At 32.6% G+C, this 7,402-nt stretch overlaps 1 long non-coding RNA gene across 1 annotated transcript; it reads left to right on the top strand.

Moving 5' to 3' along the window:
- The first annotated feature begins 3,639 nt into the window (after positions 1–3,639).
- LOC139906217 (uncharacterized) lies at positions 3,640–4,923 on the top strand. Its single transcript, XR_011781579.1, has 3 exons — positions 3,640–4,493; positions 4,547–4,686; positions 4,749–4,923. It is a non-coding gene; the product is annotated as an uncharacterized lncRNA (long non-coding RNA).
- The last annotated feature ends 2,479 nt before the right edge of the window (positions 4,924–7,402 follow it).

The following is a 7,402-nucleotide window of genomic DNA, read 5'->3' as shown; positions in this document are numbered from 1 at the left end:
GCAACGAAAAAAAAGTCCTTTCGACATGTCACTTTTGAGATACTACAGATGACGTTCCTTTGTTATTTTTTCGCTTGATATATGACATTTTTTCTTCCCTTCAGAGAATACATCTGGGTAAGGATAAATTCATGGAGGCTCCATAGTTAGTAATATAATAATTATTGATACTCTCAGTGTCCCTAGTGGACAAAAAGGTATTATTTTAACCAACTAAATTTAGACAAAAATTGTTGATGTTGTCGTCGTTTCGCCCTTAATTTTATTTTTGGTCCTGGGGTAAAATCAGAGTTGTGCAAGTTAATGTAGTTTAACTTAACTTAAATAAGTTAATCAGTTTTTAACTTAAGTACTTGATTATTTAAATAGCATTATTTTAACTATAAATTAACTACTTCATTTTTTACTTATGAACTTTTAACTGAACAAGTTAATTTTTTCCAACTACACTATCTTAACTTTAACTTAACTTGGCCAAGGTAAAGTTTAAGTGAAAATCCGCAGACACGTCGTTAAACGTGTTTTATTCCACATAAGCCTCCTCCGGCAGTTATCATACGAAGCAATTGCTTTTTCGCTTCAAAACAGAAGTTGTTTTGAGTTTGAATTTTCATTTTTTTCTTGATGGATCTATTGGAAATAGAGAATATCCCAGCCAGACGGACGGACAGAATAATCTTTATTATGTAGCCTTGATAAATCTTTCAATTGACTTAAACTCAAATAGTTATTTTTTAACATTCAAAATTAACTTTATCTTCACTAGCTAATTTTTATATAAATCGAAATTAACTTTAACTCAACTAGTTAAAAAGATAAGTTAACTTCCCCATCTCTGGGTAAAATATGTTTTTCGAGAACCATAAATAGGAATGTCGTTCAAAAATTTTCCCTGTTCATTATCCGCTCAATCTCCAATCTTGATCACAACACTTGTCCTTTGTAATGTAATCTTATAGATTCAGTGTTATGCTTGACTTACAAGTCCAAACGGTATTATGTGTTTATTAATACTACAAACAAAAATGAAATACAAATAGATAAACTCTAACCCATATGAAGAAGAAGGTATCAATCAAACCCTTTCCTCTGGTAATGAAAAAAATAGTCTTAGAAATGAAAGCAATTACTACTTTAAGTGGGGATCATCTTCATTGATCTTGTTGAATGTGTATACTTCATACCAAACTTTGATATTCTTAGATAGTAATTTAAGTATTATTTAATTAATGAAGGGTCACAAATAAAGGTATTTTTACTTTATGTAACAAACTAAACCTGGAATAACGTAACACTGAAGAGCATATACTCTGATAGTAATATTTTTGGAATAATTTCTTATCTCATTTTCATAAACAATACTTATCAATATGAGTAATTCCAGATCACGTTTCTCTCCAAAATATTTAAAACAATATGTAAATGGTTTCAATTTATATATGTATTAGTGATGTTACAGATTACGGGTCCGAACTGGTCTGCGAGCTGCTAAACTGAGAAAAGGGGTTTATTTGTGAGCCTTTTTTCAAACAAAATAAATGAATCAGGTCCTGACCCTTGAATTTCAACTGACCAACTAAAAACAATGAAGGATCATCATTCGTCAAATGTGTGATCGTTCTCTTTCCTTCCTTCAGACTTAAAGTAGTGGTAAATAAGTTATACTTTTCCTCTTTTTGGGGCCTTTGGATATTTTTAATAGGTCGTACAGAAAAAGAACACCTTGCACACTAAAAACCAGAGGGAACCATCTCAAACACCCTTTACCGAGTGGCGACCCATAACAAGGGCAAAATATAAAATTTACCTCCTAAAAGTTAAACATGTATTGCCATCCTCTGAGGATGCTACCCTAACTCGCCTATAACAATAGAGGCAATCCTACTTCTACCCATTTCTGCTTGTCCCAGGTATTACACAAGTACTTTTTTTTATACATAACATAGGGTAAGAAAGAATCGGATCTCTTTCCTAATCTAGGAACCGGATCAGAGCCGATGAAAATTTAGGTCATGATCTGTTAAGAACCTGCAACCGTTATAGCAAAGAACTGCATAGAATTACTAATTCGGGACTTATATAAATGTTCACTATAAACGAATCTCTATCTTTAGCGTTTACACCTTAACCGAGTTTTACTACATATCAAATATATATATTTGATATTGAGGGTCAAAGTGTCATGCCCTTTGTAAATTTGTACATGGGCTTGAGACGCCAAACTACTTTGGATACTTAGATTCAGTTGCTCAGTTGTTTCCATATATAACTTGGTTGACCATATGTTGATTCACAGAAACGTAGCTCTGAAGTTTTGGTATTGGAGTGGAATTCAATACAGGTGTACGAGTCTAAAACTGAACACCCTGATATTTTTAAAAAAAGTTAAATAATTCTGCAATTTTTAAAGTGGTCGACGAATTAATTTATTTAACATGAAAGATGAGATTCTTAGACACATGTCTATTCAATATGACTGCCCATGTTCTCCTCTATCAACTCCAGCCTGGACCGGAACTTGCTACATGATTTGGCTATGAATCTCTGGTCGAGGTTGGCTCAGGCATTCTTGATGGCAGACTTCAGCTGGTCCTTGGACTTGTATTGCTCCCGACAGCATCCCCTTTAAACTCCCAAACACTGCGAAGTCAAGCTGCGAACAATCATGCGAGTGAGGCGGCCGAGAATTCCGATCGAAAAAGGCTGGAGTCTCGATCTGAAGGAACTCTTGGGTAAAGTTGCTAGTGTGGCATCTGGCACCATCCTGCTGCCACCACCTTCTGTCCCCGTAAGTAGTCCTGACCCAAAGGAACACTTTGTACTTCAAGTATTGGCAGTACGTCTCGGAGTTAAGCCTCTCGTAGTCCTCCAAGAAGATGAGAGATCACTTTTCTGACCGTCGGACGCAACAACAGCGTGTTGTTTCACTGTTGCTATTTAGATTTTGCTAGAGTTTTGTTTATAACTAGTCAAGACCCTCACCTCGAAGTATACACCGGTTTCAACTCAATAAAATCACGAATATGTGTATGGCATAAAATTTAAAGGAGTGTTCAGTTTTAGACGCGCTCACCTGTATTATTCTGACAATGTCAGCTCCCACTATCTTTGGTGCCTGTTTTAACCGTAAGGGGTGAAATATGGATAACAATACAAAACTGGTGCTCATATGTATCTGGTAATAGTGTTGTGACTAAGAGAATATATAGATGTTGCCTTTATTTACTTTCCGCTTTCGGAAAAGTACATGTAAGAAAGAAAACTGTTGGGATGTGAAAAAAGAGGGAATCTCGATGTATGTAAAAAACGCCTTAGATGATTTCGTAAATAAAGAGAAATCCTCTGGTTGGTCATAATTGTCTTACTTGTATTGTAATAAAATGTGATTTACATTTTTGGAATAATCTATATTAATAAAGCAAAGTTTGACTATCTGTTTATTTGCTTGGTTTTCTGAAAAGAACTCAATTTAATAACAAGCCTATATAACTATTGCTCATTGCGTCATATTAAAAAGGAAAAGAAAGAGGAGCACTGTATATAGTGCTCCCTAATGTATATCATATACAGTATATGTTAAGACTTCCATAAAATATGAGTTGAGGACTTATTATTATTTTTTATTATTTTTCATTCTTAAGGTGAGAACATTTAAGAATTGATAAATTAAGTGATGTGAATGTGCTCATAAAAACGAAGAATAACACTGATAATTTCTTGGGGACTTATCTTATTTATGAATAAAGTTATGTCTGTCTGTTCGTCAACGCTCAATAACTCCAGGTACTATTGCTAGTGTTAAATATTACTAAGGGTGATAATTTTGGTAAGAATAGAAAAGCGTGCGAGGAGAAAAGAAGAATTACTTATGGCATCATTGATTAAATAATATACATCTTCTTCTATCAATCATGAACGTTATCATTCCCGCCTTTATTATTCAATATTAATATAATATGAGATGGTGATAGTCGATAGAGAACTGAATAAAATCCCCAAAATGACGTCGCCTTCTGTCTGGATTTATGAAAATGGAGGCCCAGGAATTTGGAAAATACTTACCGGATGAGAAACAGATGGTTTGTCGGATTTGTCGATATAAATGTGCCTTTAGTCCCCTGTCTAGAATTACACGCCACTCATTATCCTCATCTCATAACAAGAGTATGGATATTCATCTATAAAATCAATTTGACGATAAATACATCAAGTCAGACTTTAACTTTGATCTCACAACGATGCTTATTGCATGTAATATAACCTTATCCATTGCTAATCATCTACGTTCAAAAAATTTATGGAGAAATACAAGGGTAAACATATTGGTTCCCGAGGAACCATCATTAAATTAATGGAGGATGTTGGTACTGATGTCATATATAGAAATACATATAAAAATGTTTTGAGTCATCCATACCAAATGATGATCAAGTTATCAGTAAAAAGTATTTACGAATATCGAAATGGAACTCTGAATTTTGTACTATCTCACAGTAATTATTCAATTTTTTTTTAAATCTAACCATAAAATATGATTCTATTTTAGCTAAACATATCAAGAATTATGATACACAACTCAGTAAAGGGCAAAAACAACTGCTTAAATGGTCACAACAACGGGGGTAGTAGCTTTGGATGGTTTGCAACTAGTTTGTCTGAGACTACTTACTTCGCTTTAAGACTTGGGTATGATAATTAGGTTTTCCAATATTACATAGTCAATAAATATTACTTTTTTATCACTAAAGGCTTAGCTATGGTTGATGGGCTCCAAGAAATGGTGTTCAGAAAACTCATAAAAGGCAAAAACAACTGTTTAAATGGTCACAACAACGAGGGTAGTTACATTGGGTGTTGCATTATAATTAACAATTGTGTATATCCAACATGATAATAGTATGTTGTTATATAAGCATACCTAAATAACGGGGAAAATCTTTTTGATGCTCTTAATAGGAGTAATATCGCCGGACATTACTACATAATTAGCTTTTGCTCTAAATCTTTACGATGAATTTATTTATAAATTTTTTTATTAGTATATTTATTGTCTAATTTTATGATTTTGACATTTACTTTATTATTAATAATTAGTTAGATCTCATCGGTAGAGATATATCTATCCTGTGCACAATTGTATATAGCAACTTCCACTTGAAGAAGAGGGGTGATTATCTTTTTGATTAAACTCCACGTCTCGCTTGTGTATTGCAACCTAAAGTTATGACATATTTAACTGAATTCCGATGTTAAAACAAGAAAAAATTATCTGGATCAATCTATTATTTCAATATTCTGTATTTATAATTTATTATTATTAATAGTTATATGATTTTAATTGTTTAATTTTGTATATTTAACTTAAATGTTTAATGGTTTATTTTTTAGTATGTAGATTATATTTAATTAAAACCTTCTTTTTTAAACTTTGAGCTTCAAATATATTTCAAATACTCTACTTTGTCGTTTCATTAGCTATTATTCTGAGAATAAGGTTAATAATGAATTACAATTTCATGGAGTGTGACGTTTTCAAATCTACTGTAACGGATAAAAAACGTCGAAGTCAATTATACGTAGTATATCTTCATTAAACATTTTGCTAATAAATACATTCGTTATACCCTCAAAAATCATAATAAAGCAGGCAGATGATAATCACATCAGTATTTTAAACAATGATACCATATGTCTTTTTTCCCCCTCCTCCTTGCACGCGTTTTTCTCTACAATATTATCAACTATAAATATTACTAACAATGATGACAGACAATAAATAGTCTCCATTTATTTTCTACTTATTTAAATCTAAAATTGTTATAAAAAAGTTAATACTCAAACTCCAATGAAATGTTATCTCTACTCTCAAACATGAAAATATTTATCGAGTATGAACAGTATTTTTTTAATTTTAATTTTTGTTGTTTATTTATACATGTAGAACTAATTTGTTTGCATGACATGTCATGCGGATCACTGATGACAAACAACATGATAATTATTTAAAAAATCAAATATTTCATAATGATTTCCTTATGAATAGAGACTCTACTAATGATCAAATTATATATGAATTGTGAGTACAATAAAAAAGTGTTGAACTTCATATGTAGGCATGTAAATCGTAAGGATTTCGGGCATGTAAAAAAAAAAAGAATACAGAATCAACATAGTACATAGTACTGACAATTGGAAGAATGTTATGGAGGAGAGCAGCTTAGCTGTCATAGTGTTTCAGTAGATTAGGTCCGAGCAGCTTTGAGATTAAGTAAATACACAAGTCTTACACTGTATCAAAAAAAGATCTTGCAAGGTTAATAGAAATACAAGGTTAGACCATCATGTTATCGTCCTTGCTAGAATTTTCAATCTGATGTATTGTACCGACTGCTCGGTAAGACAGGCAGATTTCGACAAAACACACAATCACTCATAGTCTATGACGTCACTATTGCTAGAATTTTCAATTTAATGCATTGTACCGACTGCAGGGCAAAAAAAACAACAACAGATTTTGACAAAATACGCAACCACTCATCTACTATGACGTCAATATTAAAAGCGTGGTGGAAGTCAAACATCAGTTGTAAACGCGTTATGGTATAACCTTGTATTTCTATTAACCTTGGGACGTAGGCTGAAATTACTACGTTTTCGATCCTTAATTCTTCTCTAAGTCCAACAGGGACTTACACTTAAAACTCCCAACAAATCTTTAGCGTTACTCTCCGTCATTAATGAGCTCATACAATCTTGGTTATACTTTATACTCAGATTTTATCTCCTCAAGAATGTAATAAAAAGAGAACACTTTAAAAAAATAGAAAACACGATTCAGGCTGCCAACAACAGCAACAAAAACTATCACGCTAAAAAAAATGCATAAAATTTACATCCCTAGTCATGGCGTTTGGTTAAATTAGCTGTAAAACGTCATAACTAGGTTAGTCCATGAAAGAAAGGAAATCAACAACATTCCCACTCCATATCAAACAAGATCATAGTCAGGAATCCCTAGTACGTGCTCTCAAGAAATACTTCGAGTAACACTGAGTATTTGTTGCAAAGTTTAAGCTGTGTAAGTCCTTGTTGGACTCCGAATAGAAAAGAGGATCGTCAACAGAGAAATTTCTGCCTATGTCCTTGCTTGATATGGAGTGGGATTTATGTTTATTTCCTTTCTCTCATAATTACTCGCATAATAAAACTACTGACAGCTACTCTCCTGCAAAACATTCTCGAAATTGTAAGAGTTACGATCTCATTTTTCGATTTCTTTTATTTTACATACCAAAAGGTCATATTTTATACAACTCTAATATTTTCTATCAGCATTTATGTTGTCTTTGAAAGTGGTCATATTTTATAGAACTCTAATGTTTTCTATCAGCATTTATGTTGT

This window comes from Lepeophtheirus salmonis, chromosome 8 (genome assembly GCF_016086655.4).
Source record: "Lepeophtheirus salmonis chromosome 8, UVic_Lsal_1.4, whole genome shotgun sequence".
In the NCBI taxonomy this organism is placed as follows: Eukaryota; Metazoa; Arthropoda; class Copepoda; order Siphonostomatoida; family Caligidae; genus Lepeophtheirus; species Lepeophtheirus salmonis.
Note: the sequence above shows the minus strand (reverse complement) of the source record. Positions and strands in the feature narration are given on the sequence as shown.